The following is a 27,028-nucleotide window of genomic DNA, read 5'->3' as shown; positions in this document are numbered from 1 at the left end:
TGGCAATGTGATTGAAAGATTGGTTGCAGAGCAGCTCCAGGCCTTCCTAACTGAAGGCGTATAGAACAGGTGCGCTATGAGCCTGAGATGGTGCTGGTGTCTGCCCTTGGATACAACCCGGGAACTCCATTTGGTACATAATGTTACAGCTTGATTACTATTTGGAGCTAGGTGGAGGATGCGTAGGACACCTGTTTAGCAGTCCCTCCATAGGTAACCAATTACTTTCTATATAGACTATCATCTACAAAGTCCTGCATGGCCTATGATGTACATAGCTAAAATACTGCTTCTCCTCATATGCCCTGTTGTGAGATGCTGAGAGGCAAGTCACTCCTAATGGGTGTCTCTCCATGTTTTTAACAGGTGTGGAGGTGCTGCACAGTCTAGCACCAGAGGAATGAGTCTTTTGATGCAAACTAAAAGGCTCTTGGCCTGTGGCCATACAACCAGGGCCCAGCCAGTAAACAGAATGAGTTGAAGAAGGTCCACCACTACTATAGAGTTAGAGTAACACAAGTTACCTATCTGGAAACCAGAAGCAGTACTGATATAGAACAATACCAGCTGGACAGTGCTAACATCAATATCTCTTGGCTATAGCAGTGGACTTCAGTGCGTCTTGTTGATACTAGTATGTTGATGCTGCTAGCATGTTGAATGTGGGGTGTGTGGGAGTTATTAGTGGTGCTGGGGGCAATATTTACCTAGAGCAGGATGTTTGATGAATGTAAGGAAAGATCAGTCATGCTGCTTGTTTTCTGGCCACCTAATTCCCTGGTAGTCATCCTGTCTGAGTTGGCAGATGTGCTCTTGAGCATGGTGCTGGAGACACCTAGAATGATAATTTTATAACTTCTTTGACTGCCTCGAGATAGTTTATTCTGTTGTATTATATAGTTTATTGTTTGTTTTATACTGTTCCTATCACATTAATTTAATTTTTGTAATCTGTCTTGAGTCACAGTGAGAAAGGCAGACTATAAATAAAGCTTTCAGGGATTTTCTGGTTTTAGCCTCCATTGACTGTAGAATGGAAAGCCTAACATGGCAGCAGGGCATAAGAGATCCTATTTGGGAATAGTTTGTAAAAAAATCCCTCTACCTGTGGGTTAAAGATACAAGCATGCAAAATGCAAACAGTGCTGCAAGAAGTACAAACTGTGGTTATCTAAAGTAACCAACATTCTGAGAAATGCTCCTTCTCAAAAGGAAGTTAATTTGAGGAGGAAGCTTACACCTGTCACCGATGTGAGGAATATGTATTAAAGTTAGATCGAACAAGAACTTCTCATAGAAAACAGTGATTAAACTGAGTTTTCTTGACTAGTGATTTAAATAATTTGATTACAATCAAATGAGTATTGCCATATTCATAGATTTAATTACAGATTTAGCATCAAATATATTTGCTAAATGAACTCTAAACTTTGAGTAACTAGATACTGTCATAGCTTCATGAGCCTATGTTGGTTATATAGGGTTGAAGGCTTCTTATCCACCACTGTTACATTTTCTGCTAAATCAGGGTGCTGGATAACTTTTTAGACTTCGCTGAATCCCAGATTACATTTAAGGCATTCCAAATGCTTCACATTATCTCATCCAATAACTCTGTAAAGAAGGATCAGTACAGTTATACTCAAATTATAGATTGGACAGCTAAGGCAAAGAAATATTAGCTTGTCTAAGGCAAAGATTGAATTTGTAAAACAAGTAGCATTTGAAAGCAGAAATATAAGAAACCAAGTTTTTAGAATATTTCTGCTTTAGGAGAAATTTATAGCCTTGAAAAATTTATAGAATATCCTTAAAATTTGAGAGCTGCTGATAAAGAGAACTTTTCAGAATTTCTCATACACATGTGTCGCTCTTCATGTTCATGGGATGAACAACACTTGTAGAACATTGTCCTGCAAATGAAGATGACTTTGAAGTTTAATTTTTGAAAGTAGCTAATCATCAGTCTAATAGTGATGTAGTAGCTTTCATTTCTTCTCACCTGTTGCATACGTTCTATTGTCCTTTTGACCTGACTGTTTCCTTATAGTTGACTTGTTCATCTCTCCCTTGGAACTACTATGACACATGTACCCACAGGTTGGGTAGCAAGTAGCTTATTGCTCTACATTGCTTTGGAGGGGGTTAAACTCTGTGTAAAATTTAATAAATCATAATTCAAGATTGCTTTGGAAGACACTGAACTTTTGAAAAGTGTGTGTAGTAGAATTGGTGGCTCATGTTCTTTCCCCAGTTGTTAAAATGTTGTGATAATCTAGTTGCATTTTTAAAAAGTGTTATCTGTTGGAGTATTTGTGGGTAAAAGTTGGGAGCTAGTGTTTTGAACACAATATGGGTATCCGGGATCCATAAATATTGCTTCCCAACTGAACTGTAACCCTCTAAGAATAAAAGTAGTAGGTAAGGTTTGATTTTGGTACATATATTTCTGTCCACAAGAATTTGGTTCAGACTTGTTAATGATTACTTGAGCCACAACCCTATGCACACTTACCTGGGAATAAGACTTATTAAACTCAGTAAAACTGGCTTTCGAACAAGGGAACCTTTACCTTTACCTAGACCTGCCTAGGATTGCATTGCTTAACTATAAGAGTAAATAATATTTACCTACGCACTTCAAGGTGATGGTAGTCATTTTGTCATATATTGTTCTTTAGTGGTTTTCAGCCAGTGGCATGTGTACCACCAGTAGGACACAAAAACAGTCTAGGTGAGATGGAGGGTTTTTATAACAACAAGGAATTTACTCTCCCTCAGTCCACGTGGGAGGGGCTATGGCTCACTGGCAGAGCATCTGCATGGAATGCAGAAGGTCCCAGGTTCAATCCCTGGTATCTCCAGTTAAAAGATCTAGTAGTAGGGCAGTAGATGATGTGAAAGAACTCTGCCTGAGACCCTGGAGAGCTGTTGCTAGTCTGAGTAGACAATACTGACTTTGATAGACCAAGGGTCTGATTCACTATAATGCAATTGCATATGTTCATGTCCACCTGCAAATGTGATGTGCCATCTCCTGACAACTCTGTCTTCCACAGATTTATCCATCTATGACCTTTTGGCATCATGAATATTCTGTGCTTCTCCTAATCTGCTGCCCACCAGCAAATAGCTTTGATGTGCCATTTCCTACTGGCCCTATGTGCAAAGGATTAGCCATTCAAACCATAGCAATAAAATTTACTCTCAACAATGCTACTGCAATTGCTGTAAATGATCAAGTATGATCAAATGTCTGCAAATATATAAATATTCGTTGTTTGCCTATTATTCTTCCCCAGCTCATGAGCTGAAAACACTCAATACAGTGGTGAAGCAGTATGTGGCTATACCTTTGTATCATGGATAGATGTATATAGTAATTTTAGTAGACCAAGTACTATTCCCTAAGCTGATGGAGCTGAAATGGACTGTTCATAATCACTAAGACATCCGGATTCCTCACCTGTGGGTTTTCCAGGGGAAAAAAAATGAATTGGAATGTTTCCCAGTACCCTAAACATGTTCTGGTTTAGCATGTTTAATTTGACTTTAGGAAACAAAATGTTAAAAGTACTCCATGTTAATTTTGTGCCCCAGTAGCAACAACACTTGATGTATTTGATGAGGGAAGCTATCTGCTCCATTGGGTAAACTTAATGGGTTTTTTTAATTTAATTTTTTATTATTTTCTCAAAAAAAAAGGTGGGATACAGAAGGGAAGAAGGGATAGGGGGAAAATATAAATTCATCGGGTTTGTCAAAAATTATGAGTTGTTACATGCAACAGGTAAAATCAGATGTATTACCAAATGTATTACATATTTCAAATATAGAGGCAGACAATAAAACATCAATATTATAGACTTTTGTGATATATTATCTCTTTAAAGAATAAACAAGAACTTTCCTAAAGTTAGTGATAGACTATTAATGATAGATGTTGATGTGCTGCATATGAACTGCTAGTACGTTTTTCCAGTGTGACAAATAACAGTTCTCCATTTCAGGTTAGGAAGATGCTATGGAGAGCTAGTTTGGTGTAGTGGTTAGGAGCTTGGACTCTAATCTGGAAGAACCGGGTTTGATTCCCCATTCCTTCACATGTAGCCTGCTGGGTGACCTTGTGTCAGTTATAAGTTCTTTCAGAGCTGTTCTCTCACGGGCAGTCCTTGAAAGAGCTCTTTCAGCCCCACCTACCTCACAGGGTGTCTGTTGTGGGGAGGGGAAGGGAAAGGAGATTGTAAGCCGCTCTGAGACCCCTTCACGTAGTGAAGGGTGGAGTATAAATCCAATCTCTTCTTTTTCTTCTTCTATGGAGGAGGGAGGCTTAAGCTCCCTTTCTGTAGGTACAATGACCCTGATCCGAATCAGGGCTAAGGAACTGAGTTGTGAGCACAGAACTTCCAGACCTTGTCTGTAGACTAACAAGACATAACAAGACTAACAGGACATAACAAGAAGCCAGACTCTGAGCCCCATTCCAGTTGCACATTGGAAGTAACTGGTTGCTTCTGTCATTTGCAGTATCTAATGCTGAGGTGCAAATGCTACATATCTGGATTATGGTGTACCTCAGCGTGATGCTGCAGCAAGCATAAAAGTTGACCAGAACACATGCATGTAAATAATAAACCCAAATGACTATCAAAATTAATTAGTATGAAGTCTTGTTTTAGTTGGTGCTATTAGCAGTATTTGAAAATGTTACAGTTACATTCTGATTGTTACATAATTTTAGTTTCAAATGTTCTTCCATAAATCTGATTGCTGTATTTATGCAACACTGATTGTTTTCCAGGTTACAGTCTGATGATAAAGAAATTATACACTTAATCTTTAGAAACAGAAATGTATTGACAATGCGTGCATGGCATATAAGAAAACCAAAGCAATCTATTTTAGTTTCTGATTTTTAACAAAAAACAGATTGTGATTCAGGAACTCAAAATGCAGCTTGGGAGCCAACATTTTTAGAATCAGCCTACCCAAAATGTGCATATTAATCTGGTTCCAAATTTTTACCCCCAAATTTCTCAATGTATTTTCCATTTATTCAAAAGTGTGTCTAGATTACAAAGAACTTCCAAAAGAAGAGTTAGCCTTTCGGTACAGTTTTTAAATAAGATGAACATACAGTACAATGAAAGAAATTCTCATTTGTAACAATATTCTTGGTTATATTTGTAAATACTTGCATGCACTGGGTTTGATTCAGTGCAGCATTTCCTTGGGTTCAAGGACTTGTCACCTATGTAGCATCAATTTTGTAGGTCACTGTTCCTGCAGCAACTTGAAATGCCACCTAGTTCTGCCCCTGAATGTCCTCTCTCCAAAGTAACAGGATTTCCGGGACATTTTGGGCTGCTGTGAGATGGGGGATCCACAGAAATTGTACTTGCAGACAGAAGTCCCTGCATTCACCAAAACACTGTCTTGGAACCAACACTGTATCATTTAATGAACAGGCAGAATTCATCACCCTCACTTATGTAATGCTGTTCTTGAATCTTGTTTACATCATTATGTCTAGAGGTAATTTAGTGGGGTTTTTTCTTTTTTGTCAAATTAATGGAGCATCTGCCATTTCCAACAAACAACAAAATCCTTGTAAAGGTAGATCTCTGTAAAATCATGGATTTCATGTCACATGTATAGTCGGTGGTATATCTGCATATAATCTTTTTGCATATTAGCTACCTAATGCATATGTGGACCAATAAATAGTGTGAGTTCCATTCATGCAAACTGTTTCTCAGTGGAAGTCCAGCCTTCTTGGAAACTACCCCCTGGGAGCCTCAGCTCCTGAAACCTCACATTTTTAAGATTGTATGAAACAGTTGCAGGTCAGTAACTGCTATCTCCTAACAAAGAGGGGGGAAATCCAGGATACTCAAGTAAGTCCCAAATAAATGTAATATAGATTAATAGCTTAGAACTTTACATTTACCAAAGCCAAGGAAACTATGAAAATTTATGTTGCAAATAGTTATGTATTTTGCATAATAGGTCCATTCTTAACTTTAAAAAGAAGGTGGCAATACATCACAATTTAAATAATAATGAAACTTATTTCATCAAGGGCAACAAACCAGTGATCATGTTAAGACTTTAAATGAATTTTAGCAGTGTTATCTGTCTCTGTTGATAGAGCTAAAATAGCATTTGTAATCTTAACGCACTCTTAATAGTTCCTAATAACTCATACTACATAATCACCATTCATTTTCCTCCTACGTCTTTATTGTATGGCCTTTTTGCTAATTGGCTCTAATGTCAAGAGATGGCAGCTTATAGTTTCCTGTACCTTGTATAGACATCATAGGTAATTTACATTAGTCACTTAAACAACTGGGCAACATTATAATTCAGTCTACAGAATAAATTAGCACTGTAATTATCTAGTAATGTGGCAGAAATTGGTCCCTGAACATCAAGTGAATGCAAAATAATGTTAAAATAATGTCAAGTGTTAAAACATCATGGTAACAATTTTAAATGTAGAATACTGCGTGTGTACTGATTACTCATTAGTTCTTATTTATTCTTATAGTACACTGGAAAGATAATGGTGGACTTGCTCCTAGTCTCTTTTCCAGAATATGCTTAGAAATGATAGTTTAGTCCATCCTAGCTTTTATAAAAGATCGGATAGACTGGTGAGAGGACATTGTCAGTTAGGGCTCTAGCTGCCATGGAGTGAGGGGGAGTGCCTCTGGAATTTTATGTTTCCTTTCTCTGTGCCTTCAGTGATTCTTTATTACTGTAACATGAGTGTTTGGCCTTGGTGTCTAGCACCAGCTTTCTTCTGGGGAACTAGACCTGTTAGCTTTGGTGGACTTTTACCTATTCCATGATTAGCTCCAGGCCATCAAGGGACCCGCTTGAATTATGTATATCTGCTTGATTCTTGTGCTTATTTCCAGTTCTAACGCATGATGTGTAAAGACAATCTGCATACTTCAATGTTTCAATAAACTTTACTTCTTTGCGAGAAAGTTGTTGGGAACTGATTGCTGCAGAAGTCTGACAGACATTGTGCAATGAAGATTGAATGTATATGGGATTTGATTTAAGTCTTCAGATTCTTTTATATTCCTTGAATTCATTCTGTTTCTATTATATCTAAGGTTTGGTATATCGGGAATTGATTTTTGCCTTACTTAAATATGTGCTTCTGCAAATTAAAGTAGTGTATGTGTCATTATTACGGCTGAAAATTATCTAAGCAAAGTTGATCCAGCTGTATTCTATGTCAGTGGCATAAACTCCTTGAGCCCACTCAGCTTTCAAATTAATCCACTTGGCTTCCTATAAACCAGATACCTTTACTGCAATTTTAGTCTGAGTCTAAACACTTGTCCCCTAAACACTTCTCCCCTTTGAAAAACTCACTGGAGCAGGCCCCCAGCAGGGCAGCTGGGCTTCAGAGAAGGAGAAGCCCAATGGCTGGTGGTGGAGGTGGAGTGGACCTCTAGGATGAATCTGGGGTAAAGAAGGAGTCTTGGAGGTAGAAGGGGAGTGGCATTGGCCAGAAGGGAAATGATTCCTCTAATTGCAGCTGTTGCTGATGGGCTGATCTTGCCATGGTAGGTTGAGGCACTGAATGGTTAGGACCAAAGGGAATGCTAGAAAATCCTCATGATCTGAGTGTGGGGCAGGTAGGTGGCTCCTGGTTTATACCTTAGGACTTCAAGGTTTATACCTATTCCTTCTATTATGCCCTTGCTCCATGACTTTGATAGCAGTTTGACCCACCATAGAAAAGGAGCCAGGGGAAAACTTTTGCTTTGTCTGTTTCTCTGTCTCATGAGAAAAACAACAGTCCAGGGGCGCCTAAAAGTCTGTGCTCTGTGTGTGTGTGTGAAAGAGAGAGAAAGAGCTGACTAACACAAGAAAGAGAAATATCACTCTGTGGTAGTGATAGGGAACTCCATGCTAGGGACCATCAGGGAAGGTATTTACAACTGATAATATAGTATAGTATAGTATAGGTAAAGGTAAAGGTTCCCTTGCTCGGAAGCCAGCCGAATCCGACTCTAGGGTTGTGGTGCTCATCTCCGTTTCAAAGCCGAAGAGCCAGGGCTGTCCGAAGACGTTTCCGTGGTCATGTGGCCGGCATGACTAAACACCAAGGTGCACGGAACGCTGTTACCTTCCCACTGAATTGGTACCTATTTATCTACTTGCAATTTCTTGCTTTCAAACTGCTAGGTTGGCAGGAGCTGGAACTAGAGACGGGAGCTCACTCCGTCATGCGGCACCCGGGTCTCGAACTGCTGAACTACTGACCTTCCACAGCCTGCAGTTCAGCGTCTTAACCACTTGAGCCACCGAAGCTTCTATAGTATAGTATAGCTCTGTATATATCTATAGTATAGTAATGCCCTGTATATATCTATGGCATGGACTTGTTTGGAATACAGTGTACAGTTTTGGTCACCATATCTCAAAATGTCATTGCAGAGTTAGAAAATGTACAAAGAAGGGCAACCAAGATGATTAAGGAGTTGGAGCACCTGTCCTATGAGGTTGTTATTAAGAATCTAAGGCTGTTCTGTTTAGGCAAGAGACACAGAGATTTATACAATTTAATTTTTAAAAATAATAATATAAAATGTTAAAAAATAAAAGCTGCACAATCTAATGCAACAAATTTTGTATGTTATTTGTATTCATTTCACCGAACTAATTTATTATGTTCTAGCCTAGTAAAATCTCTGGGCTAAAGATCTGGTAAATTGTTGAAAATCAGAATCAATGCTAAGTATATTTATAGTCTGCTTGTCTTGCTGAAGTTTGGGTGATATACCTGCTTATTTGTAGTCAGATTATCTCACTTAACTAATTTATTATGTTTTGGTCTAGTAAGAAGTCCCGATATGGTAAAAATTAGGACTGGTTCTATTTGCATTTGTATATTTGTGTTTTGTGTGTGTGTTTTTTAGCCCCTGGAGGGGATTTTTTATTAAATTTTTAACACTACAAAAAAACTACAAAAGAAAAGGGGAAGGGAAAACTACATATAAGGGAGAAAGTAAACAACCCACTACTGACTAAAATCCCAAGAGAGGAGATCCTCAAACTAGTTTTTTTGCATACAGACTTTTCATCTTTGTACTTCTTATGAACTGTGTCAAACTTTTAGAACTTTTAACCCTCCCCATTTACATTTAATTGCCCAATAACAGTGCCCCCCATCATTCCCTGGAACCAAAGTTCTCAAAGGCACAATTCAGAGTCCTTCAGCCTTTACTTCTTCTTCTCTCTTTTCCGCAGTTTGTAGGGACTTTTCGGGGCAGCTGCCCCCTGCTGAGACAAAAGTCCGGTTGATGGCGGCACGCTCATGGACTCACCTCCCGGGGGTGTCTCCGTGCTCCGGCGAAGGGAGGGGTGAGCAGGCTCATTAACCCCCCCAGGGGCTCGGCGAAGGGACCCTGGCTAAGGAGCTTTGAGGGGGTACCCTCTTTGATGGCTGAATGCCAGAGAATCGAGGCTCCCCCTTGCTCCAGTGGTTCGTCCAGCCAAGAGACCGAATGGTACAAGAAACTAACCAGGTCAAGTGCAGGAGATCGGGCGTGAGAAATGATGAAGGAAGCGGGTCGGAAGACCAATTATGAACGTGAGTCAACTAAGAAACTATTTTTAAAAGAAAGGATGCTCCCTACCCTACGCGGCGGAACGGCAGAAGCGAGCGGGGGGGGGACGCCTCCCATGCGAATATATCGCTGAGCAAAAGGGGGGGAGCAGAAGAATAAATGTGCGATTGCCCAGAAGTACTCACCCAATCAAGCTATACAGTCAAGCGCATATTCAGAGACTTTAAAAATTTTTGCTAAAGTAAACAAACAGGAAAAAGATGGCGGGGAAGAGGGACAGAGACAAAGAAAAACTTGTAAAATCGAAACTAGAGTCCCCTGAAACTGGAAACGACCAGTGAGACGACGAAGGTGATGTCTGAGGTCATGCGCCCTCTACTGGAACAGCTAAATGTCTTTAAAGAGCAGATGTCCGTGGTAACAGCGAATATTACAGCGCAGCAAAAGCAGCTGTCAGTAGTAACAACAAGCATCACTGCCCAGCAAACGCAAATAACGGACTTGATTCAAGTAATGAAGCAGGATGCTGAGAAAGTGAAGGAAATGGCTGAGACAATACAGAAAGTGAGGAAGAAAGTGCAAAAATTGGAAAAGAAAACTGTTTTCTTGGAAGATCAGATGCTGCAAATGCTAATGGATAAGGCCAACATGGTCCTCCGCTTCCAAGGGAAGAACTGATGAGTGAGCTACTCGCCCCAGCAACAGATATAAAGGCGGAATTGTTACTCAATGACATGGATGTGGCCTATAGGTCATATTCAGGATACATAAAGAAAAATAATCTGCCTGGGGAAATTGTAGTAAGATTCTCGAAGAGGCACGTCAGGGATGCTATCCTGAAAGCAGTGGCTGTGACACCCCTGAAGGTGGGGGAAAATGCTGTCAGAACGCTAAAGGATATTCCATTTGAAGCAAGGCAACGTAGAAAGAAATACAAGGAACTTGTGCTCTTCCTCCAAACAAATTCAATTGGATATAAATGGCTATTTCCAGAAGGAGTAACATTTAAGAAGAAGGTTAAGATTGTTCTTAAAGCCCTAGAATTTCTAAAGAAGCAGCTGGGAAGGTCAGAGGACGAGAAAAGAGAAGAGGACAGCAGGTCCAGCGGAGAGCTGGAAACTGGTTTATCTGGCGAGGACTCTTTGTCAGTGCATTTGTATATTTGTAATGGTTTATTGGCAATGTTGTATATAACTATCTTGAGATGATTGGTTGTGATTTGTAATTGATTAGTAAAGGGGAAAATTAAGATGTAATATAGAATGTCACCAGTAAACTTTCCTATATATTGGGGAGGGATTCAATAAATTTTCATCAAGTGTGTCCAGGATTTTTGTTGAAATCATCTGGCAGTCCTATTAGTTAAGGTTCCTTGTTTGGAGAACTGAGTGTATGGAGGTATTACAGTTGACCAGCAATTTTTTTCTGGATCTGGTCTGTAACTTAGTTACAGCAAAGGGCTGTGTTTTCCTAAGGCATGTTGTTAAATACGAGACTCGAGGCAGCAGGTGAACAGTGATAACAGCTTTATTGAACACGAAGTCAGAAGAACCAGAACGAGACAAACAACAGAGCAACAGGCTCCTTTTTAAACAGTCCGGGCTTGGCAAGCCACGCCCACATGTAAAGTTTTCTCAATAAACTTTGTTATTGTTCACTTAAAACAAACAAACTGGTGCCTCAGTTACCAATCCAGGCTTGAGTGGTTTACAGTCATCCTAGCTCCTATGCCCTCGAAAATTTTTGTATTCTTTTAATTTCCCTCTGGTAACTCAGGTGCAGTGAGGTGGGAGAGGAATTGTATTGTGATGGAGGGAGAAATCCTGTGGGGTGGTGTCTAGCCCCCAGTAAAGTTGCCACAATGACTCTGGACATTTTGATAATCTCTGTGACAAAACATCCATGAATTACACTTCAAGCTTTTGTGCTGTTCTGTAACTGTTTGTTTCCCCCATGCATGTCTTTTACAGAAGGAACAGACACATTGGTCATGGGATGATGTGCACAGTGTTGTCATTTTTGTTTTTTTCCCCAGTGATAAAGAAGTTTCAAAATAGATTACTTTTCCTTCCTATTTCAGTACTGATGAGAACATTTGAAGCAACAGACACTCAGAATAATGCAACCATAAGAAAATATTGAGAGAAGACAAGGATTTTTGGAGGAGGGGAGGGAAGAAAAATCTGCAATTGCAAATTACTGGAATTTTGAATACTTAAACATTTAGAGAATAGTTCCCAGTTGGTATTGAGCACGCTCTTTCTCAGCCAGCTATTAGGATTTGTTCCATCTTAAATCCAGAGGGTTTGTTCTGATGATCTCCTGTTGAATTTCATAGAATTTTTAGAAGCAGAACCCAAGGATTAAATATATAATTTATGCATACAATTCAAACTGCTGGTTCTTACTTTTATGGCTATAAGTGGGTTGGGGCCAGGGTACCTTCGGTATTGTCAGCCTCTCAATTAAGATATTTCTCACAAGTCCTGCTTTCTGTGCCCTGTGGGTGGGTGATGATCAGAGATGGGGGCTTTTTGAATGGCTACTATTGTGTTCCCAGCTAAAACAGTTATGTTTAAATTCTTTTAAACAGTCTGCTTCTATGCTGAAAAGTGTTTTGAGACTTACTGTAATGTTAGGTTTTTAACACTTTATCAGTGGTTACAGTTGTTTTACTTGGTAAGCTGCCTTGAGCAAGCTGTATGGAGAGGTGGCATGGAAATTAAATAAACAGTCTTATTGAGATCCAGCATGGTATAGTGGTTAAGAGCAACAGACTCTAATCTGGAGAACCAGGTTTGATTCCCCCACTCCTCCACATGAAGTCTGCTGGGTGACCTTGAGCCAGTCACAGCTCTCCCAGAACTCTCTCAGCCCCACCTACCTCACAAAGTGCCTGTTGTGGGGAGGGAAAGGGAAGGCAGTTATAAGCAGCTTTGAGACTCCTTAGGGTACAGAAAAATGCTGTATAAAAAGCAGCTGTTCTGCTTCTTCTTGACGTCTGTGAGTCCAAAGACAGAGTAAATCTAATAAAAGTCTTTCCCACAGTCCTGAGAATCCAGGATCATGAGGAAAATGTTCTTTTCTGTTGTAACACATAGGGGCTTTTACTGAATGTGGTGAACAGTTGACTGCTTATTGCTTAACTCCTGGTGGTGGAACCACGGCTTACAGCTGTTAATCAGGGTTTATTAGTGGGCAGACTCTGTAAGAAGGCGGACGGGTAACTGGGGGCTTGCATCCCAGGGCTTTTGAAGAGGGCATCTAACAGGGAAGTTGAGCTTGGGAGTTCAATGAGGGAGGACGAGGGGGAGCAGGAAAGAGTGCCTGTAGCTTCTGAAAAAGGACATAGAAGCTCTACATCACTGAGGAGGGCAGTGTAGCACAGGGGTGTCAAACATAAGGCCTGGGGACAGCCAAATAAAGTGTTGCTTATTGGCCTGCCAGTGCTTGGCACAAGTTACCTCTAGCCACACCTGAAGTAAATGGTGATGGGCTTCTGAGGTATACACTCTGCCCTTGTGGGTAAAATCCCTAGTTAACTTTGTCCACTCTAGATTTACCATGAAGGAAAATTGTTTTTAAACACGAAGACACAGATTTGTTTATTTATTTATCTTTACATTTATATCCTGCCCTCCCCGAAGGCTCAGGGTGGTTCACAAGGGGCATAAATGCCTGGTTAAAACAATGAACAATATAAAATAATATAAAATACAATAGGCATAATACACTAAAAAATATCGGTGCTTTAGAATTTCTTAACTGTAGATTTCAAGATGGGGTTCTGGAGTTTTTATACCAGAACAACAACCAAGAATGTGTGTCCCAACTGCACTGTCATCTGCCAAGGAATGTCTCACGCCCCCAATAATACCCACTCCATTGATGGTCAAGGTGCGGAGATGAGGGGTGGTGGTGGAATAATGGTGGCGGCGGCTCCTACTCGAAAGCCTGGTGAAAGAGCTCCATTTTACATACCCTGCAGAACTGCACTAGGTCCCGCAGGGCCCGGATCTCCTCTGGGAGCTCATTCCACCAGGTAGGAGCTGCCACCGAAAAGGCCCTGGCCCCGGTGACAGCAGATTTGATGTTTCTGGGGCCTGGGATATCCAGGAGGTTTTGATTCCCCGACCGTAGTGCCCTTGGGGGAACATGTGGGGAAAAACGGTCCCTTAGGTAAGCCGGACCCTGGCCATATAGGGCTTTAAAGGTTAAAACCAGCACTTTGAAGCAAATCCGGTACACCATTGGCAGCCAGCGCTTTCAGCACAGGCCAGATGTGGTCCTGTCTAGTGAGACCCATCAACACAGCATTCTGCACCAGCTGCAGCTTTTGAATTCGCGACAAAGGCAGCCAATTGTAGAGAGTGTTACAGTAGTCTAGCCTCGAGGTGACCATTGCCTGGATCACTGTAGCCAGGTCATCTCGGTCGAGGAAAGGAACCAACTGCCGCGCCAGCTGAAGATGGTAAAAGGCCGACTTGGCGGTGGCTGCCACCTGGGCCTCCATCGTTAAGGAGAAGTCCAGGAGCACACCCAAACTCCTAACCTCCAATGATGGCACCAAAGGAGCCCCATCGAAGGTTGGGAGAGGGAACCCCAACTGCAAACCAATCCAACTCAGGCCCAGGACCTCCGTCTTTGCCGGGTTTAGTTTCAGCCGACTCAGTCTGAGCCAACCAGCCACGGCCTGTAACACCCGATGAAGGTCATCCGGGGTGGAGTCCGACCGACTGCCCAGCATCAGATAGAGCTGGGTGTCGTCTGCATATTGATGGCACCCAAGCCCACAACTTTGGGTGATCTGGGCAAGGGGGCACATGTAGATGTTAAACAACATTGGGGACAGCACCGCCCCCTGAGACACCCCACATTCAAGAGGCCACCTCCGGGACCGCTGATCCCCTATTGCCACCCTTTGTCCCTGACCATGGAGAAAAGAGGCAAACCATTGAAGGGCAAATCCCTGAATCCCCACTTCAGCGAGGCGGTGGGCTAGCAACTGGTGGTCGACCGTATCAAACGTGGCCGACAGATCTTACAACAACAGTGCCGCCACACCGCCACGATCCAGATGACTGCGGAGGTCATCAGAGCGACCAGTACCGTCTCCGTTCCATGACCCGGGTGAAAGCCAGACTGGAAGGGATCGAGGACAGAAGCGTCATCCAAAAAGCCCTGTAGCTGTGTCGCCACCACCTTCTCAATAACTTTGCCCAAATAGGGCAAATTGGACACCGGCCGATAGTTGGCCAATTCGGCCGGGTCCAGAGATGGTTTTTTCAAGAGAGGGCGGACCATTGCTTCCTTGAGTGCCCTTGGGAACCATCCCTCCAAGAGGGACTTGTTGACACTCTCCCTCAGGTCAATTGTGGCGGGGAGGTCACGGTGGAGCGCCAAGACTTTATCTGCAAAATAGCTTGCAAAAGCCTCACAGCCAATATCCAATTCCCTAGCATTTTGCCCGCCCTGTGGCAGAGCTGTCAAAGACCGAATCGTACTAAATAATTGGGCCGGGCATGAGCTAGCAGATGCAATCATGGTCGCATAGAAATCCCTCTTTGCGGCCTTGACTGCCATCTCATAGGATTTCATAAGCATCCTATAGGATGTTCTTGATGCCTCGTCACGAGCGCGGCGTCACTGTCTCTCTAGTCATCTCAGTTCTCGCTTCAGCTGGTGCAACTCCTGTGTATACCAGGGTGCCTGCCTAGAACGAGTGCAGAGAGGACACCTGAGAGCGATCTTGTTGATGGCTGAGGAGAGCCGGTCATGCCAGTCCTCCATCAGCTCATCCAATGAACTGCCGGGGGGCCTTGGATCCCGCACAGCCATCTGGAACCACATAGGGTCCATCTGGGAGCGCAGGCGAGCAAAAATCCGCTCGCCGCCCAAACAGGGTTGGGGTGGAACATTCAGATGGGCCGTCAGAGCCTGGTGGTCCGACCATGGCACTGCCTCCACTATGATCCGGTCCACCATCATCCCAGCCACGAAGATCAGATCGATGCGTGGGGGCCGTAACAAGTTGAGAGAGTCCCAGTGCCACCATGGATGATACTAGGTCCGTAGCCCGGCTGGAAGCCGTGTCCTCGGCATGGACGTTGAAGTCACCCAAGACGATTAGCCGAGGGTGGTTCGACGCCCAGACTGATATGGCCTCCAGCAGGGACGGCAGGCTATTGGCCGGTGCGTTAGGCGGTCGGTATACTAGCCAAATTGCCAAACTCTCCTCGGCCTCCAGCATCACGCCGACACATTTTACTAGGAAGGGAAAGTAAATGATAAACGTTTGATCAACTTCATATTGATATAACATTGAGAAAGTGAGATATGGAGATCGTTTCTTTACTGATTATATAATGTATAATATATAATACTGTTTCAGAATGGGAAGAATGTCACCCAAAAGGGGCTGATTTGGCTCTACCCATCATGTCTTCTCATGCCATCTGGTTAACATGGGGAAAAATACTTTTCTATTTGCTAGGAAATGGGGGTCGGGACTTTCCACTTCAGGGGAAGCAATTTAACAGGCTTCCCCTGATGTTGAAGAGTAGGGGCTCATATAGTTACTGCTGTCACAGTCAACTAGTTTCCAGCTCACTTCAGAGCACTAGCCAGAAAACATGCTAATTGAGTGTGTGGATCCAGTAGTTCAGCCTAGGAACTCTAATTGCTGTAATGAGCCAGTCAACTACCTCCTCCACTGAGGATGAGGAAATGGAGAAGTCAGGCCCTGGACCTGTGGAATGCCTGCCTGAACAGCTGGATTTAGAGGCAGAACCAACAAAAGATGCTTCAGGTGATGAGGGATGGTCATTCTGGCAGAAGACAAGGGAAATGGGACAAAGGTCAGAGTGCCACTTGCCGCCTGCATCCCCCAAACCAGCATAGCATAGAAAACATAAAGAATGCTTGTCAGTTGTGGAAAGGTGAAGGAGTGTGTGACGAAATGGCTGCCAGGACTTAAAATGGATACCAGCCTGGTAGTTCCTTATGTGTGTGTGTGGGTACTCCATAGGGAACAATGGAGCTGCCATACCTCCCTGCCTACACTTCCCAGCATCCCTTGGGGGGGAAAGAGCGGGAAAAGAGGGACAGAGCCAAGGGGTGGGGCCAGGGAGAGAGTGACTGTTTGGCTCCTGAGGAAAAAAGTCAGTCTCAGCCTGGTCTTCAGCGTGGATGGCAGGCTTAAGGAAGAGCGCAGGTGGGACTCCTGTCACCAGAGACTCTGTGGGCAATCCAGGCCACTATTGACCGTGGTGGAGAGCCAGGAGGGTGGCAGTGCTGGTGGCCAGTTCCGTGGAGAAGGGCTGGAGTTTCTCTCCACAACCGGAGAGGAAAACGCAAATCCTGGCCTGAGGCCGCAATCCACTACCGAAGTAGAGAGGGTGTGTGGTAGGGACAGAAGACTTGCGTTTTGATCCTGTTTGTTTTGTGTGCCCAGGTTGTGTTGAAGTGCCTGAGTTTATTTCCTATGCCCAAAAATGTATATAGTTCAATAAATCTTCCTTTGTTGAGTTTAAAAAGCCTGGTGTGCCTTAACCACCTAGACTCCCCCGCTCTATACGTTACCAGGGGCAAAGGGAGGCCAGGGGACTTAAACGGGCCTAAAACTGGTGGGTTGCCAACCCTCCAGGGGGCGCCGAAACATTGAGATAACCACTTCCCGAGGTGGGAAATTTAGCCAGAGGGGTCTCACTGTCCCTCACGGAAGGCGGTGACTTAATTCAGTGAGTGGTGGCAGCCGGAACGAAGAGGAATAGCCCCACCAGGCAGGGTGGGAAGGACAAAACACAAGCCACAGGACGGCACCTCGGTTCCCCAGGGCTGAGGGTAGGTCCCCGTTTCGCCACAGAATGTCTGTCTAATTTCTCAACACTGGTCAGCACTAATTTCAGAAGCTGAGTTTTAACACCTGTGGCTCTGGGGAGGTGATAAAAGGAAGATTCCCACCCATGGTCAGTGTAGAAGCAATTTAGATTGCCACCCCTCTGTGCACTAGCCTGCTCAGTGAACAGAGTATTGACTTGTCTGTTGTCTTGTGTTTTCCCTTGTAACTTTGTAACCTGTGCTAGCTTTTTTCAGGTAGAAACTCAACTCCTGTTTTCTGCCCTGGTTTTCCAGCTCTAAACCTTGAATCCCAAACCTTGTTGTTTTCCTTGACTCTCAGACAGAACCCTCAGCTTGTTGACTCTGTGCTGATTTGTGACCTTGCCTTGAATTGTTGTGTTTGCATTTGTACCTCCAGGAACTCCCAGGGAGAGTAAAAAGTGTCAGGCCTTGCCCTGAATGTGACATTTGTTCTTGAATTATAACTGTGCTGGTGCATACATGAGGCTCCTGTTTGGTTATCACCAGGTTAGTCCTTGAACGTGACAATTGCTTAAGCTGTCACCAAGGAGGTACAATCCTAACATAGTCACCAGAGGCATAAATTTGAACTGGTTTTCAGTCTGTTTTTGAAGATAAAAATTTTCACCATAGAGACAAAGAGATGGCATTCTGCATCCATGTACAGTAACAGGAAATTAGACAATAATAGGAGATGCTGATCTTTGCCTGTTTCTTTGAGCAGCTCTGAAAATTTCCCCTGGTCCTTTTACACTCCAATTCAGCTGGCCTCTAGACAGAAGTTATTAACCAGTAAGCAAGCCTCCATATCTGTAGTGTAAAGGCCTTTCTAGTTAAGAGGCGAGAATTATTAGAACTTGTCTTTTGAGTTGTAGCCCTGTAGAAATGGCTGCCCTCTGGGATCTGATGTTATAGACCATGTATAGACAGTATACAGACTTAAACTTACTTTTATAATTTAGCTGATGTGTTTCTCACTATATTGTTTTCAGGACACTAGAGGATGGAGGCTTCCATAGGATAGCTTGCCACTTTCTTTGAAAGGGTCACATCATGTTCCATGGAGAAGGCTTGGGATCTCCTGGGTGTTAGTTTGAGAACAGCTAGGCTTGGATATTAAATTGAAGTAATGTTGAGAGTATAGACTTAGGAGTTGTCCCCATTGTAAAATTAAGCTACATATCAGGTTCTTTTCCCTTTTTGCTCTTTCAAGTTAAAGGAGAAAGGAGCAAAAACTGCTGAAAGTTAATGTCAACAATGTTGCCTGATAGCTATACATTTTGTATTACCTCTGGTTTTTAACTTTTCGGTGGGCAAGCCCCACTGGATATGGAGCACTTGAGAGGAAGTTGTGTGACAGGAAAAGCAGAAGCTAGAGCTATGATCTCCCAGGTATCAAGGCCAGAACCATGGAGAGCAGATCAAGATACTTGGAGAAAGGATACAGAAGCCAAGGAGCTGTGGTGTACTGAGGAACAAACCAAGACCAGAGCCATGGAGGATCATTTCCACCATTGTGTGACCTCACCTTTCTGTCTGGTTCCTCTTCTCAGTGTGTGTGTGTGTGTGGGGGGGGGTAGAACACAGGGCACTGATAATGATGAGTGTTTATTATTAGCCAAAGATTCAGAATTACAAAAATTGAACAACAGCCAGGCATACAACAGCCAGGCACACAATCGGTATAAAAAACAAACATTGAGCCAGCTACATATTACAGAGTGATTATGTACGTTTAGTAGATAAATAAATCCTACAAAAGCCTCAGTATACACTTTAAAATATATCCAAACAATCAGTAAAATTATAGCTTCCTATAGTTTGGTAGATAAATAAATCCTACAAAAGCCTCAGTATACACTTTAAAATATATCCAAACAATCAGTAAAATTATAGCTTCCTATAGTTTAAATAATATAAAATACATAGAATTTCAAATTACCATATATTATTGGATACTACTTATCTAGAGTTAGCCACATCTAACCAGATTTTCCTCCTATTAATAGCCATATAACCACATTAAATTAGCCACATTAATAGCCATATCTTGCCACATTAAAAGAAATTTTCCTGTTCCTAACATTATTTAAAGATAATCCCTTCTGTCTTTGCCCAGCAGGCTATCAATTATGGGTTTAATAGATATTTCCCTGATATGCTCATATATTTTACAATCAAAGAGAACATGCACTAGCAACTCAACATTCCCATCTCCACATGGGCTAGGCATTTTTCATATGGTATCTTCTTATATTTACCTTCCAGGATGGTGGAGGGAAGGGCCTCATACTGTAGTAGAGTAAATGCTCTCCTATCGTCAGGGTTTTCAAAGCCACTTATATATGGCATCGATGAGACTTTTTTCATGATGCATCTCTCCAGTAAATAGTTTTTAACTCTGGTCAGGTCATGTTGCCTTTCCATGCCTAAAATTCTTTGTTTAACCAAGCCTTAGTAGATATTGTTGAGACAAACCATAATAACCTAATTTTTCTGAAGCTATCTCAACCAGGGAGGGGCAAAGTTATCATTCAAAATTAGATGTAAGACTGTTTGCGGTAGAGACCAATTTTAAACAGTATAATACAGCTACAACCCATAATCTGACTTCCACCGTTACTATCCCAGCTTCTTATAGCTGCATTTGACAGATTCCTTGGTGTTTGAAGTACTGGTCTTAGAAATTTGGACTGTGTTCTTGGCACTGTTTCTCTCTGTGCTTCTAAAATAAAAAAACCCAGCTTTATAGGGGCACACAATCCAATAGCAAGAGTGCAGTGACCCATTCAAGGGTGCTAACCCAGGGGTTGAAAGCCACGGTTATAAAATGATCATCTAGAATTCTTATTCTATCTCCAGGGATGGCCCAAGCCAGGTAGTATGGAGACAGTGTGCCTAGCAGTAGAGAACAGGGTCTGGAGGAGAAAGAGAACACAAGCCAGGGTCACATTTGTAAGTAAATGAAGCTACTTACAGCCCTGCTTATAAACCATCTTCGTATAGTAACTGTTCTAAAACTCAGGCTTGTCAGGTATCACCTCTGCTGTTTTGGCTGTCTGCATAATTGAAGTTCCCCCCTTTCCCTCCTCTCTCAAATTATTCTACAGTTTTGTTACTGTGAGTCATCGGATCTTGAAATTCCCAAGTTATGGGAATGGTAGTATGGTTTGCTTTGTCTGCCCTATTCTGGAATGGCAGTCATACTGTGTTAACAAGCCATGGGGGAACATTTCATTTCAGAGTGCTTGTTGGAAGGCAATGTGTGTATATTGTTAGGAAGTCAATAAATAACTCCCAGAAGTGTTACTAGTGGTATTGGTATTGCTGAGCTGGGGTAAGAATAGTTATTTCTGAGTAACAGAGCTCACATTCAAGTTTTAACTATTAATGAACCATAGCATCGTGTTCCCTAATAATACTCTACTACTACCCCTCTCTATTGTAATTTAGTATTGGATGACAGACAGTAATGTGCTTATAGATGGATGTATTACTGCCTAGGCTTTCTCTCCTTCTCAGTAATGGGTCACACACCTATCAGATATTTATACATTTCTTCTTGGATCCTGGTAACTGACAAGGCATGTATTCTTTCCTGAAATGTGCTGAGTACTAGAAGTGAATCACTCTAGCACATATTTATATTAATAAGACAGAAAATGTATCCTGTTCAGACAGTATTTTAATAATTGCACAGGGTACCAATTTGTTTCTGGAGTTCAATTCAAAGTGCTGATACTAAAACCTTTAAAGTCTTTGATGACTTGGGACCCACTTCCTGAAAGACTGGCTCTCTCCATAGGAGCCCACCTGCCTTTACAGAGCCCACAAGAAAGTATTTCTGACCTTTTCCTCTTATCATTGAATTAAATCTGTGATGGTGAAATATAGAACGTTCTCAGTGGTTATGTCTACGAAACCGTAGCTGTGCCTCCTTGTAGAGCATAGTGGATGCAACTTCTTTGATTAGTTTTCATATGGATTGCAACACCTTTCCTTTGAACTTATAGCTGAAATTGGTGAGGGTTTTTTGTTGCTGCTGTTTTAATCATCACTGCACATTTTATTGGTTATTAAAATGTTATTGTAAATATTACATTATTTATGTGGCTTCATCCATTGAAATGGCTTATTTTAACACATCATGTGAACTACCCTGAGCCTGAGAAACAAGACTTGTGTTTACATATGTTCTGTAAAAGACTGGGGAACTGTCTGTTATCTCAGACCAGACCTTTAGATATTTCGAGGTTTTTCAGTATTTGCTGTCTAAGACCCTATCAGTACTCAATATGCAGGGATCCCAAAAGGCAGGGGACAAGAGTGCTAATGCCATCTCCTATACTGCCAATGCCACACTAGACACCATGTTCTTTGCTTCCAGGGCGATGGCATCAGCAGCCGCCGCTAGTCGCATCATCTGACTAAGAGTTTGGCCTACAGATTACCAATCTAATGCCATCATCACAGCATGCCCATTTCAGGGAGACAAGCTGTTCGGGGATCCACTGGAAACAAACATACAAAGAAAGAAATCTTAGTGGAAACCTGCAACAACAGGAAGGCTCTACCCAAGACCATACAGCTTGGGGGATAAGATGGCAGCAGGCCCCTCTTTCCCCCCCCATTCATACCATACTCTCCCTGTAAACAAACAAGAGACCGGGGTCTACTCCATCTTCTTCATAGTCCCCAAAAAGAACAGGGATTGGAGGGCTATCCTAGATTTGAAATACTTAGATATGTTGAACACAGACACTTTCGCATGGAGACCCTCAGATCCATTGTGGAATCCTTAAAACCCAGGGAGTTCCTCTCCTCCATTGACTTGGCAGAGGCATACATGCATGTTCCAATCTTCTTACACCATCAAAGATTCATACATTTCTGCATGGAGGAGACTCAACTCCAGTTCTGAACCCTGCCCTTTCGCGTCTCAACAGCTCCCTGGGTGTTTACAAAGATCCTGGTTCCTCCGGTCATTTGTCTTCAAAAACAAGGGATTTGCATTCGCAGTGCTTACAAGACTTTGGGTTCCTGGTGAACATGCAGAAAAGCTCTCTGACTCCCACACAGCATCTGGAACACTTGGAGTGGTGATGGACACTCAAGCTACAAAGCTTTATCTTCCTGTCAAAAAGGTCAGAAAGATCAAAGAGTAGGTTAACCAAATTATTCAAGCCAGGACTTTACCCTGACCAAGATGATGGGCCTCACGGTTATGGCTTTTGACACGCTACAATGGGGAAGGTTTTCACTCCGGACAACTACAACTATTTTTACAGCCATACAAAATCTCTATTGCCTTATAGATAGATCTTTCCGTGATCTGGGCAGATGGTCCATAGTACCTCTCCAGGTGAAATTAAGTCTGCTCTGGTGGACCAAGTTGAACTATCCAAATTTTCTCTGACACCAGATGGACAACGTCTCAGCAAAGGCTTACCTCAACAAACGGGGGTTCCAGGTCCTTCGCCTTACAAAGGGAAGCAACTCAGTTATCGAATTGGGCAGAATACAATCTGACATTGATCATGGCAGAGTATGTGAAGGAAGTCATCAACACCGAAGCAGATTGGCTGAATAGCCAGACAGTCCAGGAGGGCGAATGGTCCCAACACAAGAGAGTTTGTTTTTTCCGGCTCAGAGTGGCAACCCTGGGAACTCCACAGTAGACCTGTTTGCATCTTCGCTCAACAACAGGGCATCGGTGGAGGAAGTCTGTAGGGCTGCTACGTGGTCTTCGTTATCCACATTAATCAGGCATTACAAGATATGTATGACTCTGCTGATGGAGCATTTGGATGGAGAGTGCTGCAGTCTGTTCTGACTCTTGATGACGACCACCCTCCCAGAAATTAGGGACAGTGCTCTGGGAGGTCCCACAAGATGTCCTCCACCTCAGAGGGAGAACGACCATTGGTTACTCACCGTGAAGGGTCTTTGTCCTCTGAGGCTTGGAGGACATCTTGGCCCTCCCGGGTCGTCATTTCCTCTGCCTACTATGCTGTTCTTTCACACTCTATTTAAAAATAATAATAAGTTTACATGAGAGAGAGGACTCACCTTTTTCTTCCTGTTCCAATGTTTGTGATTTGGCTATACTCTTGTTGTTGATGTTCAAGTTCTCTTTTTTACAGTGGTTAAGTTAGTGTATTGCTTTTGGAGCACCAGAACTGAGCCTAGGGTGACTCCCACTACAGGAAACAGGAAGTAATTGAAATTAGTCCTGCCTCCCTAAGTGATGGATGGGAATCACCCACAATATGTCCTCCAATATGTCCTCCAAGGAGAAGGACCCTTCACTGTGAGTAACCAGTGGTCGTTCTCCTTCCCAATGGAGGAAAATTCCTGTGCAGAAATCTCAATAACTCATGGTGGTTTTTGTAGCGAGTATAGCTGTTCTTAAGTTTCCCTTTGTTTAATTTTTAGCTTGTTCTTCAAAAGGAGTTGGTTCTTTACATTTCTGTTTATTTATGCCATTATTGAGAGAGGGAGGGAGGGGAAGGGTTTGCCATTGCTCCTGTGTATGGGTAGAACCGGATTAGAGGGGCTTGGGAAGCTCTTAGTGGGTGTTACCCGCAGCCAAAAAGGTTTTATTCTGCAATATAAATCTTTTTCACTCTTGACTTTTTCCCTTCTTTTAGTGTTAGTTTTGTTACTGAGCACTTTGATAGGCATTAGTTCTGCAGTTAGGGAAGTGTTGGGGTGGATGGAGGGAGGGAGGAGAGGAGGTTGGGTATGGTTAAACTGGCAAATAAGTCACAGTACTGCATTAATTTTCACTCTATCTGGCTGAGTCCTTATTTAGCATTTTTTAAAATCTAATTGTTTTATTTGGATTTTTTAAAACTATGCTATTATGGAACAACAAATGCCTATTATACAAAGTTGGCAGTTGTTGAGCATTTTGTGTAGCATGACTCTTGCAACACTAGTTTTGGAATGTATTTTAGGAGTTCTGGGCATCTTTATAATTGTTGTTATGGTGGTTGGTGGAAAATTCTTTATATTAACTTTAGCTAAGTGCTTTTTATATTATAAGAATATCAACCAACATACTGGGGGGGCAGGATGCATTTTGATGTTTTTAATATCTGGACTTTTCTATTTCAGACATATTACTACTTTGAACATGTCTTTTCTACATTGTTCTGTTAGTAAATGTAGCTTTTCTAACAAGAGTATATTACCAACACTATTTAGGGGGAAAAAGTTAAATTTCTTACTTTAAATTGTAGAGGCACCAATACTAGGATTAAGGCGAAACGTATTTTGCCTTTTTAAAAGAAGTCTAAAGCAGACATATTATTTCTTCAAGAAACACATCAGAGCAAGAAGCAGAATACCCTATTTCCTTCTAATTGGTTTATGTTACAGCATCAGGTAACTCCAAGTCTAGGGGGGGTTGCCATTCTTGTTTCTAATACAGTTAAATTTCAGTTCATTGATACAATGATTGACTCCGAAGGTTGCTTTATCTTCGTTAAAGGGGAATTATGCACCCTACTGTCTTTATATGTACCTAATACGGGGCAAGCCCTTTTCATAAAAAATACTTTGGCCAAGTTGCAAAAGTTTGAGGAAGGTTTTACAGTCATTGGAGGGGATTTTAATATGGTAGCTAACTCATCATTAGATTGATCTAACCCAAAATATTGTAAATCTTCCACACCGAGTCAAACACAATCTTCTGACTCACTGCAAGACATTTTCTCCATATTCAATTTAAACGATGTTTGGCGGCTTCAGCATGATAAGGAGAAAGATTACACACATTACTCTCTGCAGTATAATTTGTACAGCAAATTGAATTGTATAATGGTTTCAAAAAATCTAATGTCCAGAGTGCATTCATCCTGTATTGGTAGTCTACAATGGTCTGACGAGGTGCCTGTGGAATGCACTGTGGATGGTAAAGAGATGACACTTAAAAAATTGAACTGATTCTTAAATACGGCTTTATTGATTGATACAATAGTATTTTCAAAATTAGAACTGGAAATTGCAGAATTCTTCAAGCACAACAGGGGCTGTGGAGTTCCAATAGAAATCATCTGGGATTCTTTAAATGCGGTGGTAAGGGGCAAATGCATAGCTCTTTCCTCTGTCTTTAAAAAGGAAAGGAACAAAACACAACAAGATCTATTGTTACAAATCCATAACTTAGAGAGAGTTCATAAAAAAACTTGCAACAAAAGAATCTATCACAAACTTTCAGTGCTAAGAAAACAATTAGAAACCATTGAAATTTCACAAGTTCGGCTTCCGGTCGGGGTAAAATGGCGATTTGACGCACCCTGTAAGTGCTCAGGGTGGACGGTGGTTCCTTACAGCTGTTTGGACTGTATTTTGGTCCAACGCGGCTTCCCCCAGGCAGGGGGAATGATTGATAGGCATCAAGACCCAAGAGAGAGTTGAGATTGGTGTGATCAAGTCTCGGAGGAGGCTTGTATTACACTTTGATCCCCTCTCCCGAAGCGGGCAATTGCATTCAGTACTAAAGGAGCACACCGAGCTGAAATGTCAGCTTAAAATCATCGTTTCCCGATCTCAAAAATTAAAGGGGAAAGATTTGTTATTGTTTTTTGTCAAAAATTTTTATTCAGGATATAAACATTCATAGTCAACAATACATTTTCTACATTTGTCCCCGTTATACCCTACCCACCTCCCTTTCCCCCTCCCTAATATATGGCTTCCCACAGTGCTTCGACCTTCTGTACATCTTTTCTCATTTTTAACACATCAATTTTCTTTTTGAAGTTCACTAGGTAACTATTATTTCACTATAGTAATGATTTTTTTTACTAGTTCTGTCTCCTAAGCATTCTATACTTAATAATTATTAAAACTGAACAAGTTGTCTTTTACTACCCAATATTTTTCTAAATATTCTTTTATATCTTTCTAGTCCTTATAAAAGTCTTCTGCTTCCATATTATTCGACTTTCTTGTCAGTTTGTCCATTTCAACTGAAAATAATAATTTTTTAATCCAATCTTCAATCTTCGGGACTTCTTCCTGTTTCCAGCTCTGAGCATAAGTCATTCTCGCTGTTGTTATCATATACCACATAAAAGTTCTCTTGGACACATTGACCTCTTCCATTTTTAGTCCCAAAAGTAATATTTCTGGCTCCTTTTTAAATGTGCATTTCATAATCTTTTCCATCTCTACATGTATCTCGCTCCAAATTTTTTTTTCTTTTTCACAAGTCCACCACATATGGTAAAAGATCCCTCAATATTTTTGCACTTCCAACATTTGTTTGACATATTGTTATTCATATTTGCAATCTTTTTTGGTGTGATATACCACCTATACATCATCTTATAACAATTTTCTTTAAAATTAGTACATGTTGATATTTTCAGTGCATTTTTCCATAAATACTCCCAAGATTCTATTGTTACTTCTGTATTCATATTTACTGCCCATTTAATCACCTGTTCTTTAACCGTCTCGTCTTCAGTATACCATTTTAACAGTATTTTATACATTTTTGAAATACATTTTTTCCATCCTCCAACCATACAACCTCAATTTCATTATTTCTCTCTCTA

General features: G+C 41.8%; 1 non-coding gene across 1 annotated transcript; it reads left to right on the top strand.

The window, feature by feature from the left end:
- Positions 1-2,792: 2,792 nt before the first annotated feature.
- On the top strand, positions 2,793-2,864 carry TRNAS-GGA. The gene has a single exon. It is a non-coding gene; the product is annotated as a tRNA-Ser (tRNA).
- The last annotated feature ends 24,164 nt before the right edge of the window (positions 2,865-27,028 follow it).

Source organism: Gekko japonicus, unplaced genomic scaffold, assembly GCF_001447785.1.
Source record: "Gekko japonicus isolate JY-2015 unplaced genomic scaffold, Gekko_japonicus_V1.1 scaffold1596, whole genome shotgun sequence".
NCBI lineage: Eukaryota > Metazoa > Chordata > Lepidosauria > Squamata > Gekkonidae > Gekko > Gekko japonicus.
Note: the sequence above shows the minus strand (reverse complement) of the source record. Positions and strands in the feature narration are given on the sequence as shown.